The sequence below is a fragment of the Apteryx mantelli genome, chromosome 4 (assembly GCF_036417845.1).
Source record: "Apteryx mantelli isolate bAptMan1 chromosome 4, bAptMan1.hap1, whole genome shotgun sequence".
In the NCBI taxonomy this organism is placed as follows: Eukaryota; Metazoa; Chordata; class Aves; order Apterygiformes; family Apterygidae; genus Apteryx; species Apteryx mantelli.
This window is the reverse complement of record NC_089981.1, coordinates 28,970,212-28,994,546: the sequence shown is the minus strand read 5'-3', so window position 1 is coordinate 28,994,546 and position 24,335 is coordinate 28,970,212. Positions and strand designations below refer to the sequence as shown.

Below are 24,335 nucleotides of genomic sequence, written 5' to 3'. Positions count from 1 at the left end.
GTGTTGTGTTTTAAAAGGCAATATCTCTTATTTCAACAATTGATTCATGACCAAAGCTCAGCTTCCTGGGCTGACTCAAGGGAGGGCTTGGAGGAGGGGTGGAATGCTTCAAAAACTTAGCTGATGAAAAGGCATGCTGTTTTGTGGATGCCTCCCAGAATTGTTTAAGTCTGTATGTGTATGTGTGCGTGCGCGTGTGTATGAAAAAGAGAGAGAGAGAGAGAGAGAGAGAGAGATCTCCATGACAACTGGCCCGGCCAGTCTGTTCTCTGCAATCATTTTCGCTGGAATCAGTGCTGCGAAAGGTCATATGAAGGAGCTGTGGGAAGCACAGCAGGTATTAGACGCTAAACGACTGGTTTTCCGATTGCCTCAGATAATAAGACAGAGTTTTGTCTGGGAAATACAAATCTGAGAATGGAGTGGAAAGGGAAGTGCTCCAAATTTCAGGTAACAAAAATTGACTTTCTTGTGTTATTCCTTCTCACTTTGAGAAGTTTTTTTCTGTAGTGTTTACTCCCAGCCAAGCGTCTGTGCTAGCTTGGATTCCCTCGCTCTGGGGAATGATGTCATGTGGCAACAGTTGGATTCTATTAGCCAGGGAAAGAAGAAACATTCTGCATTTCTGAAAAAAAGATACTTTGGCTCTTTGTTGCAAATCTTGTGCAAAGGCTGCAAAAAGTGCTTAAAAAAATTCTAAAAAATTAATTCCCAGAAAACTTCACTGAGACCTAGAAAACACCAAAATTAAAACAATATGATTATTGCTATATTCAAGAAAATAATTATGGAAATGTTATAGAATTCAGCAGGCATTTCTTTCTTTTTGGGTGCTCCTGTATCTATCTTTAATGTGAAAGTTAATTGCATCTTACTTAGGCAGAGGATTTGGAACCTCCATACACTTGGAGTCCTTGAGCAGTTGTTTGGAGAATGTGCTGCGAGAGAGTTTCTTCTGGGTTGGGCTCTGTCTCAGATTGCTGCTTATGAATAGATGACGCTGGCAATGTTGTTCTTAATAAGGTTTTCACTCATGGACTGCGCTTCTCATAGTTTTAAACTAGCCTTTTGGGGGGGGGGGAAGGAGGTGCAGAGAGAGAGAAAGTGGAAAACTTTTAAATTAATAAATCCAGCAATCGAAAGAGACACTTTCCCCCTTTCCTCTGACATGTTTGCGAAATGCTGTAATCGACAGTCAACGTTAGGATGGCATGCATAGCATTTTAAGTGAAAAATACCTATGATTAATGTACAGTTGCTATGTCCTAATGAAAAGACTTAGAAAATTGATACAATTCTCCTTTCTCAGACATCACAAAAATACACTGAACTGATAACCATGATGAGAAGATTAGGTCACCACTACATTGTTTAAAACTCCCTTCTGTCAGATGCTTGTTTCTACTTTTATGTTGTTTTGCTTCCTTTTGTGCATTTCAGGCATGATCCAAAGCATGCTGGAGTCCATGGGAGTTTTCCCGTCAACTTCAAAGGGCATCAGATCAGCCTCTGCTTGAGAACTTCTCAGCCTCTGTTTCAGTCTTTTGACTGTAGGACCAGGCCACTGGCTCTTGGTTTTCTCTTGAACTTTCCAGACAGAGGGTCTTTTGTATTGCACCAAACAATGACAGACACTGCTGACTGGCTTCAGCGTGCCTGCTAGCACACATCGGAGATGCTGCTGCTGCTGATTTCCGCTTTCTGCTGTAATCATTCTAGAAGGGGAAAAGTGCAGGGAATGGAAATCACATCCCTCTATCGCACCTCTCCTCCCCACAAAAGGCCGTTACTTGTGAATGTGCATGTGTGCGTGTGTGTGCAAATTATTCCTTGCTTAAAGGACATTATCAGCTGTGCTTCAAGGATGAATTCTAGGAAGATTTTAGCGGGAAAAACCTGTTATGACTGTGATCTGTCAGTAGAGTACTTCACGAGGGAGTAACAGGCTGTTATGGAGTAGGTAATCTTGCCACAACATATGCACAGAACTGACAGCTGTTGTCTGTGATTTAAGGGCTAATCAGTACAATGTAACATTTTATGTTCTTCTTTCCTACCAGATTTGACCAGCTTGATTTTCTATAAATAAAATACTGCTGCTAGTGAATATCAATTAATAACCCGATTAAGGAAAATTTAATAATTTGACCAGCTGTTTGATGGTTAAGAGGGGTTAAATAAGGAATCCTTGTGCCGTTCTTGAACAGAAATGAAATATCTGCAGAGTTGATGTCCTAATTTGATCCATCCCCTTCTTAACAAGGAATGCTGTGCTAATTACGCAAGTTTAAGGTGCATTTGGGGAAAAATGCTATTAGTCGCCAAAATTTCTGAAATACAAAATGATTACAATTTTCAAAATTGGAACCTCTGCTTTTAAGTGCTTACATTTTACTGAGGGTCAGTTTGAACCTCCTGAAAGATCTCTGCAAGCTGTTCCAAGCTGGGCATTCCCAAAATGGAGGCATCCCAAAGGCAGTAGTTGCTTTTTGGAGCTTATCTGTCCTGTGGTGCAATACAGTAGGAAGCCTGGTGAGTTCTCTCCTAGAGTTTCTGGCTGAGTGGCATTTCCCATAATGGTCTGTGTTGTAGTATTTACACATTACTTTGAAAAGTGATACAAGGCACCACTCCATATTCCTTTAATATAATTTCCATATGTCCTCTCATTCTGAACTGGCACATTCCAAATGAAGTCTGCATGTGTTATATACTATAACCTTACCAGTGGGAAATAAAAAAAAATAATAAATCATAGTATTTTTATAATTACACTCATAACAAAAGGTACCTGCTAGCTTAGCTGTTATGGCTGGGTATAAATGTAGCCAGCAGCACATAGGCATTGGCAAACTGTGTTTTGCATTCATTAAGGGAGTGAACAGAACTCAAGACGACTGCTGTTATACCAGGGATGTGCACAGACTTCTTCAAGCAGTCTGTACAGATGTAGTGGCTCTGTGGGTCAACTACTGTGTAGTCCTTAGCCCGCCGTTTGCAGCCCGCTGGAGTTTCCACTTTACAAGTGTGTTTGTTTATGTATCTTGAAGAGAGCTGCATTATGTTGTTATCCTGACATAAATCTCCTTGTTGGGCTCATAGAGCCATGTCTTTTGTGTCAGTGGCTGTTTGCCCACATTCTGTCTGTGAATAGTCAGTGTCTCTCAGTTTTCCAGAGGTTAATGTGTTTTTTCTGATAAGATTAGTTGTGTCCTGTCTCATTGCACTTAGAAGGAAGGTGAATGGACATAGTGAAAATATTTTTTTTTCTCCTTGATTATCTAATGAATAATTTACATATATAATGCTACAATGAGTATAAGTGCTATAATGTTTTTAATTGCTCAGTTTAGTTTGCTTAAGATCGTCTTTTGTGTAACTGCTCATCCATAGACTGGAAATGTACTTTGCCCTGTTGTGTCTTTGTTGCACTGAGTTCCAGGTTAATTGTTATGTTGACACATGTTTATCTTCATTGGGTGGAAATACACTGCCTTGTTGATGAATAAGTTGAGGATATCTAGGAGCCCAGGACTGATTTTCTCTATGTTATTCAGTACTTGTTTCTGCTCATATTCCGTTCTCTAAATAACTCCAGTCTTTTCAGTCTCTCTTCCTAGGGAAAGTCTGTTTAAAACACTAGAAAAATACTGCAGTTGTCTCTGTTTCTGCTGTTTTCTTTGAAGGTGGGGTGATCTTAGCAGCACCTGGTATTACAGGTAGGGGCAGATGCACCATTAAATTCTTGAACACAAGAATGGTATTCACTATACATAACCATACGCTTACAAAAGGTTGAACTGGTTGATTGAAAACAACAATGATGTGTATTTAGAAGAGCTGCCCTGAGAATGCTCAAATCCTTCCTTCATTTTGTTTAAGTTAATTTAAATTCCAGCAATACGAACAACTAGTTCTTGCTACTGTCTCCTCTCAAGTTGTTCTCTGGTCATGGTGACTTTGAGTGACTTTCTAAGGTGTAGAAGTCAGAAGTGCAAAAGGATTTGTTCTGAGCAGCACACACTGGATACGAATGTGGCTACCTTTAATTACAACAAGAACCTTGAGATGATTGTACTGTTATTCTGCTCTGCAGTGCAGGGTCTCATTAGTGCTAATCAGTGATCTCTGTTCTGCCTTTGCATCTTTGACCTAGTTACTTTGCTGAACTTAACACTGTTGCTAGTGTGACACAAAGCAGACTCTTGGCACAGCACTGATCACAGAGCAGGGAGAGATCTGGCAACTTTCACACAAATCCATTATAATTAAGGCTTCCGGTCTGGGATTTAAACTTCATCTTGCTGCTAAAAGCCTGAGAGGCTTTTTTTATTTTTCAGGCTGCAAGTGAACCTATTGCCAGTGGAGACCAAGTTCTGTGCCAGTACTAGCTGCAGGTAGACCTGGGAGAGGCAGGTGCTCTTTTTGTTACTTCTGCAGGCTTTGAAAATGCACTTCAACCCTGAGCTCTTTCTGAACAGAGCATCTCAGTTGTTCCTAAGTCTCATGTGACGACAGCAAAGTACCCTAAGCAGTTAGTGGAGTGTGGCACAGTTGGCTTTCCTCCAGCGCTGCCTCTTATTCTGGTTTAAGACCTCATGAAGTGTTAATGCTCTATGCCAGCTCTGATCCAAACTGTTGTATGCATGGGGCTGTTCAAAGGAGTCCCATTTCCCCATCGAGTCAGAGGCACTCTTCCCCCACTGGACCATTTTTTTCCTATCCTGATGCAGTTTGATAACAAGAAGATGAATTGGAAGCTAAAACTTCTGCCAACGGCAAGAACACAATTTGGCATCCCTTGTGCAGCTGGCATGCAAAGGATACAAGCCATCAAATTATCCTGTGCTCCTGGTCCAGCTGAGCCTGTTGGTTTGTGACCAGAACACTCCCCTTTCAAACATGCTTAAAAGTTGAAAGGCATCATTGAACATTTACTATGTTATGGACATGCTGAGAACAGTTGGACAATTTTGACAATACAAGAGCTGCCCCCTGCAGTGCTATTTCATGCCCCCTCAGTGGAGAGCAAAAAGCAGTTGAAAGCTGCAGCAGTATGGAAACATTTGCAGCTGCACAATTCACATTCCTGTGTTTGAGTCTCGCACAGGTCCATGCAGACCTCCTATTATTAGTTTTAAAAAGAAAATAACTGAGAGCTGATTAATTCGAGCAGACTATTCCAGAGAGCTGTTTTATGACTGAGTTGTCAAGAGTGGCAAGCCAAGAAAGTACTGACTAAAGTTACGAAGAACATCTCTGTGATGTAGAGCACAATCCTGTTTATCCATCCTCCTACCACTCTGTTGCCAACGTGTTCAAACCCATGCTCTGCTCAGCCCGTTGCATTCATCTCCTAGCATTTCCTGGCAGAGCTCCACTATGGTTTCCTGGGATATTGTCCTAGGGAAGGGGCCATATCGCAATTCAGTCTTCAGAAATCTGCCTAAAAATTAATTTCAGGTGACTCATCCTGGTGCTGTTTCTTGGAGAATAGGCAAATTGGTTTCAGAAAGAAGAATGAAAAAATATTTTTGGACAGTGAATGTTTTGTGTGATCACCTGATGCTCTGGATTAGACCTGCTCTGTCATACATCAGAGACTGGGTTTCAGCATTGCACTGACCCCACTATACTCCTCAGGCTCGGGGCAGCAGACTGGCCTTTGGGAACATATAAAGACCCAAGGGCAAACATTCTTTTTTCACTGTGCTTTTTTTAGTAATAGCAAGTTACAGTAGGTTGCAAATGGAGTGGTAACACTCCCTGAAATTGCACATCTAGCTTCCTGGCCACCCCTTTCGCATCCCACAAAAAGTGCGGCCCTCAAATGCTGCCTGTAAGCAAGACAGCCTGCTCTGCAGCCTGGCAGCTGAAGCACAGCTCCTGCTAGAGGTGCTCTTTCCCTAATCTGAAACTCCAGTGGCGAAGGAGAGCCAGTCCTGTCCCCGGATTTGGGTACAATATGATCCATAAGGCGTGAAGGGGTGGTCCCAAAACACATGCAGAGGTGAACTCCTTACAGACCCTGCCTGTCACCGTGCACCGCCTGTGCCTTCCGCTTGAGCAGTTTGTCCATTGGGACTGTGGAGGGCTGAGCAGGGGGTTGGGCTAGATGATCTCCAGAGGCCTCTTCCAACCTCAGCCATTCCGTGTGAAAAGAGGCTGCATTAGGTGAAGTGCTCTCCTGTGTCAGACCCTTGCTGGTTTGTATGAGCTGAGGATCCAGCCCAGAGTTTCGTTCTCCCTCTTCTAACAGCACTGGTGCCAGTGTGGTCAGAGGGGAGGTGCCCTGCCTTTCTCCCAGTTGTCACTTGCCTGGCAGTGCCAGAGCTCCGGTCGCTGACCTCTGCCTGATGCAAGTGACGTCAATAGCAATTACAGATACCGCTCTCTTGTACTTGCTTTGTCTTTGCCCATGTGAAACCAAAGATCCCATAATGCTCATGCAGGTAAGATTTGTAATGTCATTTTGGCAGTTGCTCTGCTCGTGAGGTGTATGACCTTGCACACAGAAGCAATACACACTTGGACTTGCTAACATCTGAGATCGGGCATCTCCTGCCCCCATCAGGGACACAGTGGCCAGATGGACTCACACGTGAACCACTCCTGGTTCTGAGAAAGACAAATTCTTGCTGTCTGTATTGGTGCCAAATGATGTACTGCCTGGTAGAAGTATTAAGATGTTTACTGTCAGAAAAGACTTGTTATGAGAAAAGGAGAAGTATATTGCTAGCAGTGGGGGAACACTCAACTACTTCTGAGCCTGAGTAGAAAAGGAAGATGTAGGAATAGATGGGAGAAAGAGTGAGGAAAGAAGCCAGCTGTTTATCTGTGAAGGAGGAAAGAGAACTTTGTTAAAAGGGAATCAGTCTTCTAGACAAATGGTCAGCTTCCCGCACAGTGGGCAAAGAGGAGCAAAGTCAAAACCCAGACTTCTGTCCCAGCATAACACTTACCATTTCAACACTTGCTTTCAATTTGATCTAAAAGCAAACAAACAAAGCATCACTGTAGATGGGGAATGCTGTAAAATATTTTTTTAAGAAACATGGACACTGGTGTTTCCCAAATAAAACATTCTAGGACCCTAGCAGCAGCTGGGTGAGATTGAGAGCCGACTAGGCCATTTCACTGCTGCCCACTACTGAACAGGAGCAGCAAATCTGTCAGCTTGGACAGATTGCCCTTGTGACAGTGGCTCATTAACAGTTGTCAGATCAGTTATGTTTCCATGACAGCCTCAGGTCTGACAAATGTGACAAAGCTGCGTTTTATCGGTAAATCCCCTAGCAAATGCCCTGCTGGCCCTAGTCTGGAAAGCATATGGATAAGAAAAGAAAATGATTCTTCCTGCTCTTTGTTACTGACTGATTCTGTTCTTTGTATGTGAACCAGCCGGCTAGGACTAGTTGCATTCCTCTGTAATTTGCAGTAACTCCTGTATGTGGCTGAACCAGGTTGACTGTTGGAGTGATGAATTAATGCCTTTTTTTTTTTTTATTTGTTGAGAAGTTTCTGTCATTTTTTTCAGCAACCAAGACAATTCCAAATGTCAGATTGAACTTCTGGGGAAACCAAGAGGAAGCTCTTGTGTTCTGCACTTATTTAATTTTAGTACAGGCTTGGGCACCTTTGGATCAATTTGGCTTTTCTGTAGAGGGGATATGGGGATTCAGACAGGTATGTAGGCTTCTCAAGGAGAAAGGCAGGCCAGGGTTAAACCTGTGGGGTACACAGTCGGACATTTTTTTTGCAGTTATAAAAAGGAGAGGAACATTTTATTCAGACTCTCTAGACATTTTTGAAGGCTGGTGACCCCTTGAAATTCCCTGTTAAACACTAGAAGATGAAGAAACCTGCAACTGTTTGTTATTTATAGGTCATCTATTAATATGTTGTATGCCAAATCACACATGTAAATAAAATGAGGAAAAAAAATAAAATCATAGGCGTTCAGAAATCTCTTTTCACCACCAATGTTTAAATCTTGAAATCTAGTAGCATCTGTAATATCCTAAGTATTTTGCCTCTCTTATGCAGGGAAGGTAAAAGAAGTGAGATATTGGACTGATAAAATACTTAATATGACCTGAAAGAAGAAAATGAGGTGGGCTTCAGAGCTCTGTGAAGTATGATACAGTTGCCCTTTCCTGAAAAGAGTCTGCTTACAAGCTCTCTGTCTGTCTATACAGGAAATCACAAATAGGGTGCAGCCTTGCTAATCCTGGTGGGTAATGGATTTTTTTGCCTCAAGTGATAGACCCCCCAGGCTTTGTATCAGAAGATTACGAGGTTGAATCTTGGTTCTACTCACTGCTGTTGTGTAGTTTAGGTGATAGCTCTGTGTGTGTGTGCATGTATGTGTGTATGAATTACCATAGTCTGCCCACCTCTGCTCTCTGTGTTAACAGACTCCAAGTAGTAAAAATGTCACCAGGAGCATTTTATCTCCAAACCAGGTAGAGGATCCTAATTTTATCCAGGAAAGATTTCCAAGAGAGTAAAGGCAAGTCTGCTTAGATCCTGAGACAATGTTCTGGGACTGACCATCTCCTCTGACTGCATGAAGCCTGTGCACAGGCAGTACTGAGCAACTCCGTAGCTCAAGATTACCAGTATTATCTCTGAAGTAGGAAATGATAATGCTTCAGCTGCTCACTAGTATACTGGTGCTCATAGTGCCACAGTTGTAGTTCCAAACCTGAAGGTGATGACTTTGACTGAATCACACATGGATGAATATATATATTTTAAAACAATGGATAATAAATCTAATTATTATTAATGAAGTTACTGCTATAAATTAAATAGGTGCCTTTTCAAGTATTGTTGGAAATTCTGGACAAAGCTGCCAGGTGAAATATGTAAATCCCATTTTTACAGCCCATGTCTGCTAGGTGCAGAGGCCGAATGGGAATCTGAATAAAAAGAAATCAGGATATACCTCAGAAAGATGAAATTTGCTGTGTACTAATGGCAGATGATTACTCTCCTGATCTCCATGTGAGCAACTGGACTTGCACTGAGGGAGAGAACAGATGTCTTTTTGACCGCTCAGGTTTAGTCAGCAGAAGAAGACCGAATGGGAGGCCAGGGATGGAAATGTGTTCATGCTCAAAGACTGCCATGTTGTTTCAGTGGTGGACTTCCCTCGTGTGCTACGAGAGTTATGGACAGGAGAGGTGCTCATTGTGCTGAAGATTTTGAACCTCAGCAGGAGCTGGGTCTTTTGCGAGGGAACACCACCTGGTTTACATTTTCAAGCAAAAGCAAATCAGAATCTGTATTTTGAGAAAGAATTAGAAGACCTAGTAAGAAGTGGAAGGTGATGCCTAACTAATGAAGTATTTGTCTGCAAGATTAGACATTCTCCTGTGTCTCTGACACTGAAACTAGGAGGAGTGTCACTAGGAGGACAGCTGATCAAAAGGAGATGACAAAAAAGTATGATCTAGGAAGACAGTGTCCCTAGTGCTGGGCTGTACTGTGTGTACTTTGTGAGCAGTCTGACTGGCTTCAGCGTGACTGTGTCCAGAACTTCATTCAGACTTCAGTGGGGAATCTGCGTATGGACAGACCCAACCGTGGTGAGTTGATCTGACAGTATCTTTGCCTTTTAGTGTGCAGGGCAATGCCAAATTAAAGTGGAGCAAGCCTTGCAATGGGAACCTTTGCTGTGAGCTCATGGACAGCTGGTGGCAGCCATATGTAGCATTGCCAGTTCTATTGTATATTCTTTTTAAAAGCTGCGGCAAAACAAAGAGTTAGTTGACTCATGAAGCTTGCTGTAAAATGTCTTCCTCTCCTAGCAGTAGTCAATCACAGCAAGTTACCTCTTCAATTACACCTTTCTGAAATGTAGTGGTCATGTAAAAAATTGGGTTAAAAACATCCTGTAAACTCAGGTTGTTACAGTGTTTGAAGGGAAACTACTTGAGAGAGACTTTTTTTCTTGTTTTGTACAGCATTCAGTACAGTAAGTCCTAGTCTCTGGCTAAGTTTCTTGGGTAGTAAATGTAATAATAAATAATTGTGTTAATAAAAATCAGGCCTGATAGCATCACTGTTGAACTGGATAGAATACTGCCTTACAGCTATAGCTCTCCAAAGGACACACACATTTTGATTTTTGAAATCTAAGAGCCATTAAATATCTTTGTTTAAAAGGTAGGAAGAATCAATCAGTGGATATCCTTTGCTCATTACTTTCAGTCCTGCCACAAATCTGTGGCTAAAAGATGCAGTACTGACAAAATCTCTCCATCCTATATCTCAACAGGAAGTTTGCATTTCCGATCTGTTTCCATACCCAGCACATTTCTGCAGGCAGTGCAGGAGGGGGATTGGAAAACTGGCTGCTTAGAATTGTAAAGAAGTGCTTCCTCTCTCTTACCTATTTGCATCTTAGTTTGGAATTTTTATTCAGATATTAAAATCATTTCCCAGAAAAATGAGTTCGAAGTCCTTACAGTATTCCCATATAAATGACTGAGACATCTTCCTTGGGAATTGAGGGATTGGTGTCTCCTGGAGTAATGGCCTTAATAACTAAGATAACCAGATAGTTAAGAATTTGTCGTAAACTTATATTACGCCATTAATTATTGTTTCTCTTAAGTATAGTCATACGGGGAAAAAATGATGTTATTATTCTGAGGCAGGTTTTCTTTCGATTGATATACTAGCAGTCAAACCAAAAAATGGTAGGATTCATAACGAATAAGATGGAGAATTCATATTCAGGCTGTTGTAATGCTAGTTCTGTTAGCCCCTCTTGTAACCTATTCTGCATTAGCCTGAGAAAAGGCTAAATGTGATGACCCATTTGGGAGGCAAAATCATTCCTCCCATTCAGAAGTGCCCACAGGATCAGGGTTTTGATGTATTTAAGCACTTAATTGCACAAAGAAATTAACAATTTTTGAGGAACAGTTTCTACTTCCATTGAAATAAAATGAATTTGACTTGCTAGATGAATGTGGAAATTCCACAAAACATTCAGATGCCTGGAAATCTCCTCTAATGGTGTGCTGTTGGGGGTCCAAGGCCCATGTCTGCAAAAGCCCAAAGGCCCCATTGACTTCCAGTAACATTAAAGTCCTGAGCGCTCTGAAAGCAGAAATCAGATTCTTTAAGCACCTTTACAAGTTGTTACTACATGTATACTCTGTTTTTATGTGTGCTAAAATACTGTATCATCAAACTGTTTTTAAAGTCATGTGGTTAAAAGAAATTGTGTTTAATTTTTTTCAGATCAGAAAAGAGATTTTTTTTTTTCTTTTCAGACAGGGCTTCATAGCTATTTCACTGCAGTGAGAAGTGTAAACAGTTTGCATTTTAGATGGAAAGGAAAACTGAAACCAAGATGTCCTTCTGATCTGTGGGGAAATTGGCTTACCAAGGGCAAATTTGGGAGTCTGGAGGCTTTAAGTGGCATTTCTTTAACAATAGTGTACTGAAGAGCTGTGAAAAGCAAAGAATAAGAGACAAAAAAAATGAAGAAAGCAAAAGGGTAAGGGGAGAGTGTCAGTACTATATGGATTAAGAGAGACTTTCACTAGAAGAAAAGTTGAGAGGGACTTTCTCTTCCCCCACCATGATATTTTCCAACTAATGCACTTTTTGAAGCAGTTCATATCTTACAGTTAAATTTTAAGTTTCCCCTGCTTAAACATAGTTAGATCATGTATTTGCAGTTTCATGTCAGAGGCTGTATTAATAATCCTAGATGCTCAGGTGAATGTAAATGTGACAAATACCTTTGTGAGAGTTAATTTGCCCCTGCAACTTTCTATAAAGCTTTCTAGCTTTCTTTTTCTAGCAGAAACAAAAGTCTCCTTTAAGAGTGCATGGGCACATAGCTACAGGCAGGGTTTTAGACTGTCAATGTATTAGAGGTGCGGTGTGCGTACAACAGCGGATCAGGTCTTAGAAAAGTGAGTCTCTGAGTAGGTGACTCTACAGATTTCTGTATTTTCTCCCTCACTAATTAAAAAGTGCATATCCAAGGGCTGTACAGGGCATTCTCTTTAGCTCTCTTCTCAATCCAAAAAGCTGTTAGTGGGTGGGAAGGAAATTGCCTGCGCTTCGAATTGTAGGAAGGATGTGAAGGCAAATGACCTGAGGGGAAAGAGGTGTGTAAGGCTGTGAAGAAATGAGGAAGAATAATAGAAGCCAGGAAATAAAAGAAAGAAAAGGAAAGAAAAAAAGGAAAATGCTTTAAAAATAATTCAATGATTAGACCTTATTCAAAGGATGATTCATAGAACTTGGTCTTGGCTGTCTTTTGAAAGAAACTTTGGAAGAAGTAGTAGCCAGGAGAGGTATTCAGCAAGGTGACTGCAAATGCACCAAAGGTCTTTTGGCATATTGCCTTTTGGAAACTCCTCCTGGTGGAGTTAAAGCTGCCATGCTCTCTAGTTCACAAAAAAGCATAAAAATATTTCTTATTTTAGTCACAAATAGAACTACTCCAAGAGCTGAATTAAAAAAAAGGTATTCTGCAGCAATTGTGGTCACAAGAAGATTCATTTTAAATTCTGTCATCTAACCTGTAAAACAGCACACAGTGTCATCCAAATACAATATGAAGACTTGATGGGATCTAGACTGATTCACTGTACGTATTATTCAGTGACCAAGTAGATGAAATGTGAGAACGTTAAGCAAAGGAGACTTGATGGTGGTTTTACACTGAATAAAATATATGCTTTTAACTTATCAAATGGAAACCTTTTACTGGCATGTGAGAGTTTGGTTAGTAGTTAACATATTAATTGCTTTAACTGTAGAAGAATACCATACCTGATGGCAATCATCATTTCCTGTGACTTCATTTAATGGTTTATGTCAATTGAAGTCCTGTCTCTACTTCTCCAAGTGTTGTGGAAATCTGATTTTGGTGGTGTGTTATGAGTATATTTTGATCTGTCTACAGAGTTCTAATGCAATAAATTACTCTTCAAATTAGTCAAGTAAAATGAATATTTTAAAATGGGATGTCAAGTCACAGGTTAGATGTCTGGATTTCATGCTTTGGCTGAAGGGACATGTTAGCAAATTAGCTGATTTTAGAGGATTTGTCCCCCCCCGGTGGAAATTGTGCCAGTTCAACAGCTGATGGGGGTTTTGCTGTTGGTGTTTAAATTGCTTTTAGTTTGTGGTAATCTGGCACCTTGCTACATGCAAAGAACTGTTGGTGAAAATTTTGTGAGCTCTGTTGCAATAGCATTTTTGGTGTGGTCTTGACACTATTAACAAAGATTTTAAGACACTGAAAAGAAAAATGGAGACAGTGAAAGATACTGCAAAAGCAGAATTATTAGTGAGCCTATAGGTTGAAATGGTCATAATGACCAATGTCCTTGGATCACTATTTCTGCTTAATTCGAATGAGGGTAGTGAATCCCTAGAGGGTCTAGGGAGGGTCCCTAGACAACTCTGAAAAATTTATTTGTAATGTTTAAATAATCCTGCACCTTTGTGGCAGACCTCAACTGCAGAATATATAATGACTAGAAAGCACTGGATGTTTATTTCTTGGTTTGAAGTTGGCAGGGAGCATTACACTGATACTGCACAGGAGTAACAGAGCTAGCGTGCCGTACAGCTAGCCTACTGCAGAGATAGAAGCAGAGCCACACATGCAGTTGAGATCTGACTCCCACTTACATTATAACTAAGTAAAAGACCTTTCCGATTCCTTTCCCAGCTTAGCTCAGAGTTGGTTGGAGCTGTATGTACTCAGTAGGTTTCCTTTTATTTTAGACATGGGACACAACTGGATTTTCTTTGTGTCTCCAGGCAGTTGGATTCTGCTGTATTTTCTCTTTGTGGATGATCCCGTTTGACAAATCTGCTAATCTCCATTGGACTTGACAGGGAAAAATATTAGGGATATGGTTCTGAAACTGAGAAAAGTACAGCTCTGTAATAAGCTGTGGTTCACTGGTTGAACACAAGGATAAAATTCATTCCAGACTCTATATTCGAATGGAACAGTTTATGAATGACTGCACAATCCCTAGATTGTATTTCAGCTAGTTCTGAATTGTGCTATTTCCAATATACAGAAGGAGATATATTTTATAAGCTTTTCTTCCACTGTTCAGATTGTTCAAATATAAAATCTGTTGTGCTACAGATGGCTATGGAGTATTTGCCATAGAAATAACATTCTATTTTGGGGAAAAAAGGTTAGTAACTGTTGTCTGCAATTTACATATTGAAAATCTCTATATTTAGCTGAAGGAGAGTTGTCTAATGCCCAAAGCAGAGAGGTATCACAGTTGTATTTCCACTTTGCTTCCATTTCTCACAGTGCATGTGTTGTGTTATAGCATTCAGCTGTACCTCAGCTCTGTCACCTGTCAAATGGGGATAATTCTGCTAGACAACCTCACAGCCGTGGACATGGCTTATTATTGTCTCATGCAGACAGATGTTTAGATGAAAGCTATCATCTGCAGTAAATGTAAATTAGCATCAGTTATATTCAGATGGACAAGCTGGAAGACAGTAGTGTCATAGTTATCGAAGAAACAAACAACTGAAAAGAAAATCTGCTTAAGCAGCATGTATTAGGAAATTGGGAGTCTTTGACTAAAGTCTATAAACTTTCTAGCTGTTGCTGCAGAGAAACAACAGCTGACAAATACATACTTAAAAATGAATAAGGAGCCAAAACCTCCTGTCAGTTAACTTACTGTGGTTTCACCCACTGCTTAAAACCATTTACTTTTAAACCTCTCGGATGGATTATGTTATAATGTTGACAGAAACAAAAATGACTTGCAAAACCCCAAGTACAAAAGAAAAGCTTAGGCAAAATGTTTGAGATGTTATTTTACAGCTGTTAACTGGAAACTTTGCATTTTTTATTTCTGCTTTCTCGCTGCCTTATTTGAAGATGCTGAACTCCTGTAACTTTGGCTTGGGCAAAGGTAAATTGAATTTTAAGGATATATTTATGTATTTTTTAATTCTTGCCATTTTTGTAGTAGGTCATAGTTTTAAAACACAGAAATGTCATGATAGGTGCAATATAAGCCACTCGTTTTGACTGGTTTGCTAGCAGTGTGTTTGTGCATTTTGGGCCCCTGGAGGTAAATGACAGATTGTAAGCTAGACTCTGTTGACGTATGCTGGCCTACTTCTGCAGAGATTTTCCTGTTTCCCTGTTGTTATGAAAACACTGTTGTTGCCCATCTGCAGCAAAAGTCTAGGAGTGAGTTGTTTCGTCCTGTCTCACTCACTGAGTTCAAACTACCTATCCTGAAATCAGCTGAGTTAGTTTGCGTTTAGTCCACGTAGGGGAAAACAGAAGTTGCCTTTCTGTGTTTCAGTTTATGCTAATATTATTAGCATGGATTATGATGTTGTTTGGAATAATTCTTCAGAAAATGCTAGTCTGTGCATCATCTTTGCCACAAAATAAGAGAAAAATACTGCTAATAATACAGGGCCCACATATTTATTCATGTCTGGAAATTTCTTCATCACTGAAATAACAGGAGATAGTTTTGGTTTTGCTTTGGTTTTAGTAATTAATAAGGAGATGTAGAAGCTTTGGTCAATTAGAATACCCAAGTAATCTTTTAAAATATCAATTAATCTTTTTTTTTAAAATAGGTGGAAAGACTAAACAAAAAAGGAAAGGTTCTGTAATAAAGAGCAGATTGTGATAGACCTATGGCAACTAGTTAGTAGCATGAGCTGAATAGAGGCAGACAGGTAGCTAAATATGAAGTAGAAATTTCTTTAAGTTAAGGGCTCTACAACCATCAAGAAATTGTATCTCAAGAAGGAACTCCTAGTGAATAACCACAAAGAAGAAAAAGGAAGAATCTATGATGAAACGAGAGAAAAACTCATCAGAAAATAGAAATGCATCTTCAAGGTCAAGAAGCATAAATATAAAGTGAGGATTGCCAGAAGTTAAATTGAATTAGACACTGCTAAGAATATTAAAACAAAACAAAACAGGGTCATTCCCAAATATTTAAAACTATAAATAGGAAAGAGGTGGGGAATAGCTATGGGAGGACAATGGGATAGTTACTAGTGACTGTACAGATTAGGCAGAAACAAAATTATGCTCGGCCTCCATTTCCAGTAAAGAGGGTAATATGGTAATATTGAACATGGAGGCAAAGGAAATATAATACTGGAACATAAACTATAACTTTTGACTTGGACATTCTATTTTTTGAACAAAACTTACTAATCATAGAGTAGCTTCTTCTGAAACTAATACTTGAGGGTCTGTTCACTTTCTGAGAGATGAGATGTAGGATTTTCTTTGCTTATATTGCCCAAAGAGAACTTAAATTAAAAAAAAAACAACAAACAGAGGAAAACCCCAGCAACCCCAAACCTCGTGTTTTGCCCGCGTTCTAACAGATTACTGGGGACTTTGGTGACAAGAGCAATGTGAAGTGACTGAGGCTAAAAGTGCTGATGAACTCTCAAAGAGATCTGTACAGAAAGTAGGAGCTTGTTTTAGATTCAGTCAGTGGAAGATTGTCTCTGGCACATCCTTTGGAGTATAATTGTGATGAGCTGCCTGGTGCCTGTCTGCCTGCCTTGCCCGTAGGAAGCAGGCATGCGGGTGTTCCCGCATCCATCCACATGATTCATCCTCCAGGTATCCTCAGGAAGAGCCTTCTTCACTCCCCCTGCCCGCCCCACGTTTCTGTGGAGCCTTGCATCTCCACACAGCCCTGAGTGAGGGCGTATGTTGAAATACTTCATGGAGGCTGAGACAAGGACTCAAGTTACTTGGCCAGCCTGAGCAGGGCCTTTGGATTCTTTCATTGAAAGTCAACATTTTGTTTCTTTTCCCCTTCCCCACTTCCTGCTTTTTTTTCTTTGAGCTTGTAAAACTTGCTGGTGCTATTAAAAATAAGCCTTAGAAATCTCATTTTACAGACAGAAGAACATGTCCTCCTTGTCTGAGCAGACTGAACGATACAGCGCTCATGCTCTTTGTGTTAGTTTTAGTCTCATGTATTATGTTAAAAATGTGATAATCCCCTGTCCACAGATCTTTACTGTATTTCTGCTCAGAGCAGCATCTGAGGGGTGAGGATGTTGGGTTTTCAGACTGAAAGAGGAAAGACAAGGCCAAGATGAATAGTGGCTGATGCTTACCAAATATTTTTCGGTAGGAAATATGTGCAGTATTGTTTATAGAAAGGTTTTATCTACAATGGAGAATATTTTATTAGCCTTAACAAAAATAACCCTTGAATAATTTTAAGTCTATTAAATGAGCAATTCACAGGAATAATAGATACATAAATACCACATATAATAAATCATGTCTTGCATGCACAGATGAAAATTCTAACGCACCACAGATTCACAGCACCTGGAAGGTTGCCTGCAAGGCTGCCTGCTATTTCTTTTTGCTAAAAATAAGGTCCAAACTAAAATACAATGGCCCCTGGCCTTAAGTCCAGATGACTGAACTCTCTTTGACATCTAGTGGAAGCTATATGGGGCCCTTAATTATTCATATAAAACTCCTGAATTCAGGAATAACAGTACTTCAGAATTCTGTCTGTTGGCACAAAGAGAATATTCTGTTATAAAAGTTACTGTCAAATAGGGAGGTATAAGACTGTACCTCTGGGAATTTTCTACATGTGAGCTATTATTGTTCACAGGATAACTAAGAGAATTTCAACTTCCAGCTTTGTGAGTACTGAGCAAGCAGATGAAAATGCTTGCTTTCTAAGCAAGCTGATTTCATGGAGCTTTTGCGCTGACAGTTTTGTATATAGAGACAGTTTTGGAAATGAAAAAGCAAGTAGTTCTCAGCTCTCTGGGTACAGTGTTTCTCTGTTATCCTGATCATGTTCTCTTCCCATCTTCCTATCTCTGTAGTGATCAATTTCTGAAATATGAACCTGTAATCTTAAACACAATAAATGATGTAGAAGGAAGGTGCCTGCTATAAAGTCCATTTATAGACAAGAGTATTTCTAATTTGCCTTTTATTTTTCCTTAGATGTTTGAGTTTCCAGGTGATTGGACAACTCAGCCAGTAATAATAACAGAAGTTGGAGTTTTGCAGTGTGTAGTGGTAAATAAAATAAAATAACAAACAAAATTGTTAAACTTCTTGGCTTTATTTGAAGCAAGTAAAGCTCTTGCCCTAATTAGACCTCTCTTTACACTCTTTACCTTGGTTTACCCTTGACCATACCACTGAATTTTTCAGATAGATTACTGTGCTAAATCTTCTGTATGATCCATTGACATCAAAATGATCTTGTTTTCTAACAGCATGGTGAATAATGGGGCTTGGCTGAAGCAGGGTTGCTTTGAAAGAGAAGATTTAGCTGGCAAATTACTTTTATTTCTTCCATGAGGAAAAAAAAGTTCTTATTGAAATAAATGTGCTGTCCTTAGCATGGGTAAAGTACCTTGTTGACAGTGTTTTGAAAGATTTTTGTAATACATTTAAAGAGGTTACTAAGGTGTTTCCTCATGTGGAATTTTGGCTCAGTGTTTTCTGTCTGTTTTCACTGGACATTCACTTGTGGAGTTATTCTGACAAGATGCTGTATTGAATGACAGGCATTAAAAGGCTCGCTCTTGTTTCTCATAAGAAGTACAATTCCTTCTTGATGCCTGAAAGCTTCATCCTGTGAGGTAGTGGTGAAAAATATCTTGTGAGAAATATGAAGCTCAGTGGATTCTCTGTAGAAGCTGCCTATGTACATACAATCCAGGCTGACTGCTTAGCTTAATACTCTCACATTGAATGAACTGCCTGCTTAAGGCAGATGACATTTGTTCGGTATCAGCTGTGCTGAAGGTGATTCATCTTTTCAAAAGCATCTAGATGATTCATGCAGTTGCGTGCTATTGACTTTCAGTGACACTTAGGTGCCTAAGTACCTGAACCATTGCTGGATGTTGGAATAAGGCTTCTGTTAAGTGTTTCTGAGAATTTATGGGAGTAGTGTTTAGCTGCTGAAGGTTAGTGTTAGCTGCTCAGAGCAGCAGAGTCTGATGGAAGTCTGCTTTGTTTTGTTTTGGCAGGAGAAGAACAGATGCTATGCACCAAATCAAGTGAATGAGGAGGAGATAAAAGCAAGAGCAATGAGAGGATGGAACAAGTAGAGCATGGCTATACTCCATCTCTGAGCAGATACATGCCCTTATGCATTCCCTTGATGTAGAGCTGCTGTACTTACCTCTGGGATGCTCCAGCTGCTCATACAGTAGTTTGTGTACAGAAGATCCATTTGAAGCTTTGAAAACTGCTTTCTGAACAGTCTTCTGTGCCCTGCACACAGACTGTACTGTATGTGTCAGCAAGTCAAAGACTCTGGGAGCATCTCTAGGTTGGCACAGATATACTCCACCTCTTGCATAGCACTGAAGGTGAATGCTCACTCTAGCACTTGTGTAGCACCGTTAAGTACTAGTGATTCACAAAACCTAGAGCAAACTATTATCCCTTCCCTGAAAATTCTGTGTGGGGAAGGGACTGACTGATTAATCTCAGTATAGTACTTGGAAAATAGAAAATGCTGGATACATCATTGTGCATTAAATCTTGTTACTTATTGATTTGTTAAGTGTAGTAGTGTCTTGTAAAAGTGTAGCCGTAATGCTAGCGTGCTAAAGAACTCTCTATCAATAGAGTTGTTCAGTTTCAGCTACGTTATTCATTATATTCCTTCCTCCCTCCAACTATTTCCAAAAGCTGAAGGATTTTGTTTCAGTTTATAAACACTTATTTCCCTGTTGCTCATGCCTGCAGCTATTTTCCATGCCTAAATATCCAACCGCTCAGGAAAAGAAATCCAGACCCTATAAAAAAAGCCATATGGAATGATCTTTGAGGAGAAAATCCAAAATGGCACAATATTTGAATTGCAATCTGCAAAACTTTGACAGTTGGTATTTTTATGTTGGAAATCTCTAGCTAGGTGAGGGTATTGGGCATCGAGCAGAATATGAGTGGGGTGTGGTTGCATTACCTAAGGGTTCTCATTTTTGTGTTGTGACTTCAGTTTTCTCATTCAAACTGGAAGGGTCTACACTTGCTTCTGTGAGAATTGAAAGGAGAAGACACTTAATATTTAAGAGAATTTGTCACTCAAAGAAAATCCAGCTGAACTGACTTTTTAGTATGAAGACTGGTCAAATGGTTAAGAAAATACTGATGTCTGGAAGAGCAGAGATAATACCTTGAAACTGTGCCATAAAATTAAGCTTCAATTTGGAAAAACAAACTAACAAAAAAAAGACCAACTAAGACTTCAATGCCATCTTCACACATATTTTCTTTAGAGCCCCGCCAGGAGTACAGCTGCTGTGAAAGATTCAGTTAAACTGAATTTTATTTTTTTTTCCTCACCCTTAGACTTCCTAGGATCAGAAAAAAGATCTTTAGCATGACTCTTGCATCTAAAACATAGGATAAAGAAAAACCCTTGTTAAGGTATATGGATGTCCTACTGTGAATTCTTCCTTCATGTCAAACAGGAAAAAGATTTTTCTGGGGGGGAATGAGGTGGGCATTCAGATTGTCGCAGATATTAAGCACACACCAGAAAAGATGCAGTAATTGCTGTCAAGGATCTGTTGGAATCTGTGCTCTGTAGGAACCTGTGAATCCTGGCGAGTCTGTAACTCTCACAAATTTCAAGGTAACAAATCATGAGATAAATAGATAGCCACAAAAGGTATTTGAAGTGTATTCATAATCTCATAAACTGTTACCTTTTGGTGACATAAGAGACATTTATTTTGTTCTAGAAGGATGAAATCTGCTATTAGTCAGATTTTGCCTGCAGTGCGCGAAGCACAATTAGGATTCTCTCTGCCTCTGTAATACTAGTCATAATCTCAGTGTCATAAAATTTTCTCAGGTATTTGTCTACCTTTTAGAGGACTAGAACTGAGTTTTGAATGAGCGTATGCCAAGTTTGTGGTATCAAGTGGAAACCATGTGAAATTTGGTAATGCAGACTTCATGCCAGACAAAACTCATTCATTCCTATTCTGAATGTTTAGATTTGTTCATTAATCAAACCCAGGAAAAAATACATTCACAGGAAGCTGAAACCCAAAGAGGTTTCACGTAATAGATTTTATAAGCCTCAAAGGCCTTCTTTATTTTATGATGATGAAATTTTTAGCAGAAAAGCATTATTTATACTATTCTAGACAGTTTACTTACTGGAAGATAAGTTTTGCTTGTGAAGTTTATCAACAGATTGTGTACTGCAGTGTTGTGCGTATATAACTGCACAAACCTGTGTTATCTGTAAGTTTTATCTACTTGTGGATGCGCATTTTCAATTCTCTGCTTACTGATATTAGAAAGATAGGTGTGTATGCAAGTGCCTTGAAGGAGGAACAGTGAAGGAATAGGAGACAGGGGAAAAGTCTGGTGTATGATTTAATTTCTGATATCATTGTTTATCAAGACTAGCAAAGGAGTTGGACACTAGAATTTAGCTGACCACTGCATAAGCATAAACACTCTGAAGCAGACTAGAATTAAGGTTTGCCCTTTAGCTAGGTGAACTATATGACTGATCATAATGAAGTCTTGTTTTGACATTTTTATGTGTTGATGAGTTGTGTTGGGAGTTAGACAAGTGTAATTCTGAAGGTCAGGTTTATACAAAGCTACTTTTGTGGGGTAAACCACATTTTAAAAGACACAGTAAAGTATTCTTGTATAGGTGGAAGCAGATCCAAATTAGATCTTCACAGCATTAAGCTTAAATCTGTAAGAACAACAAAAAGGAACATGAATGCCCGCTTCAGTGTCAGGAGTGTACGAAGCTACCATTTGAAATTTTGTTGAGTATGTGCTTCCCTTGAGATGGGGAAAATCAAACCTTTGCTTTAGGTTCACTCACTTTTGGAATGAGAGAGCACATGTTTAGATAATAGTTTTACATCCTGGTCTTGTCCTGAAGAAGACATTTGCGTACAGGTGCTATACCAGCTCACCATACCAGCAGCTGCGCCAGCAGTACCCTACTGCTTATGGAATGCTCTCCGTTGGGCAGGAAGCCACAACATTTCACGTAAGGGAAAAGGGGCTGAAACTGTATCTGATCCAAGTGTTAATCTGCTGTCCCTCAGGCTTATCCTGTGGCTGTTTCTATGTTGCAAAGGCAGCACTGGATATGCCTTTTCAATGAGATCATTGCAAAATCAAATTGCTGTTAAATTATATTTTACTCACAGTTTTGAGAAGAGTTAAAGTAGGACCCCAGTGCTAAAACTTAGGATAGAAATGGTGGTGCCTGAACGCCACTCCAAATGCTGGAAGGATGAAATTAATCATTTCACACGAATACTTCAAGTTCACGTTACATGTTTTAATATTGTTAAACATATGTGATAGCACATTACAGCTCTGCAGCCAGTTTGAAAACAAAAGCGGGGACCCTATTCCCTAATGTGCTGGCTACTTGTTCTTCACTGACATGTTCAGTTGAATGGAATGGAGTTATGCCTTATTCTTGATACGTTTTTGAGTCTGTATATGCTCTTGCCCTCTCTGGCAGTAGAGCTGTTAAGACTTGCCATGCAAGCAGAGAAGTGGGATTTGAGAAGCGTGAATCACCCCCCGTGCAAGATGCAGTGTGGGAGCAGTCTGTATGAGGCTGTGTGAAGGGGGTCTAGGTTACAGGGATCCTGGGCAGCATTGCTTGTCTGAGCACTGCTGCGGGGCTTGGTCCTCTCCAATCAAAGAGTGAAAGGGTTAAGTCTGTAACACTGCTCTGCATCAGGTTTACTCCTGTTCTGCAGACTGTGAAGAAATATTGTTCCCTTAGCAGAACTCACCAGTACAGTGGGTCTATTCAAGCCTGGATCTGGGAAGATAGTTAGTTCCTTAATTTATGAAATTCCTATCATAGAAGCATAAGTTCTTTGGAGCAGCGACTAGTCTCTTGAGAGGTCTCTAACATGTCGTGTACACAGCAGTACGTAAACCATCTTAATAAAAGGAAAGAGGAGGGGCTGTATCAAATCATCAAATACCATCTCCAAGCCTGGAATGGTTTAAAAGATATTTGATATCGTTCATGGTTTGTTTGTGGGTTTGTTTTTATTTTGCTTCTCTCTAAAATCCCCTCACTCCTGTCTGCCATTGTGAATACAATGTACATGCAAACAGAGCTAACCTGTCGGAGGCCACTGTTGCAGCTTCCTTGCTCTGCTGGGAACAGTTGGTTGTTGCTTCAGGAAGCTTCAGCAGAAACCCTGTCTTGGCAGGAGCCACAGCCCACAGCGCTAAGGGGGCTGCTGCAATGAACTCTGTAGGGTGGATGGGTGTTTTGCTGCCTCCAACTACAAGGAATATGTGGACAGTGGCACCATTTCCTCTGCTGTAGGTTTGATTCTTCATCATTTTAGCATATAAAAATATCCCTTCTAGCAAAGAACAGCTCCTTCTCAATTGGATCTTATTGGTGGTTTTTTACATTTGTGAAGGGCAACTCTTGAAATTCCTTATGTTTCTTCTAATGGCTTTTCAGTGTTGATTCACACTTTCCTTTTTTGTTTTAGTATGGAAGAGTGAAATTCCAGCAAGGCTGACTTAGTGAAAACTGAATTAGTGTTGATGGCTGGAGAGAAATGTAACTTGATCTTCTGTCTCCAGTGCTTGAATCAGGAACTGAAATAATTGTTCTAAGAGCCTGATAGAGTTGCCAGAAAATGGAGTGGGGCTTCTGCCAGAGAGTCACCGCAGAAGTGCCAGACATTCCTTCCCTCTTTGAGCTCGGGAGAGTGTGTGTTCGAGAAGGAAAATACACACAGGCGGCAGGGGACCAAAATGCTTTTCTATCTCCGTGGTACTGGCTGGGTATGCAGTGTAGTGCAGTACCACCAGCAGGGCCACAGAGATATCAGTGTGTGATGATTAGCAAGGGGTGTGTGCACAGAACTCAAGTAAAGGAGGTTTCCCCCCCATTTTCTCTGTCGAGCAGTGGCATTAGTCACCCTATCACGTGGTATGACAGAGGATATGAGGTAAAGCCACCAGATATGGGACTGAAGGGCTTGGCACGCAGCAAGAGCAGCTAGTTCTGTCCCTGGAGAATTCATAGCTCACTGGAAGAGAAGATGGTGTTTGCCAAATACTAAGCCCAGCTGCACTGGTTAATGATTCGTTCCTTTAATTGAAACCATTGTGCACTATTATAGCCCTGCCTTGTGGGAGCTGCTGGTGCAATAAATCTTGATTTTTCCATATTAGAAAGCTATCCCCTTTTGGGATTTTAAAAAGTCTTTTTTTTTCTTTTTCTGTTGCTATAGATACTATAATTTTTGTTAAC

General features: G+C 40.1%; 1 protein-coding gene across 10 annotated transcripts in view; it reads left to right on the top strand.

Annotated features, from left to right (window-relative positions):
- The window catches only part of DENND2B (DENN domain containing 2B), a 195,012-nt gene that overhangs the window by 44,189 nt on the left and 126,488 nt on the right, over positions 1-24,335 (top strand). The window contains exon 1 of one of the 10 annotated variants that reach the window (XM_013957864.2): positions 284-450. The exons of the other annotated variants lie outside the window; for them this stretch is intronic. The gene's annotated coding sequence lies outside the window, so the exon portion shown is untranslated. Of the gene's footprint in view, positions 1-283; positions 451-24,335 lie in introns of those variants that run through there. 10 annotated transcript variants of the gene reach the window in all.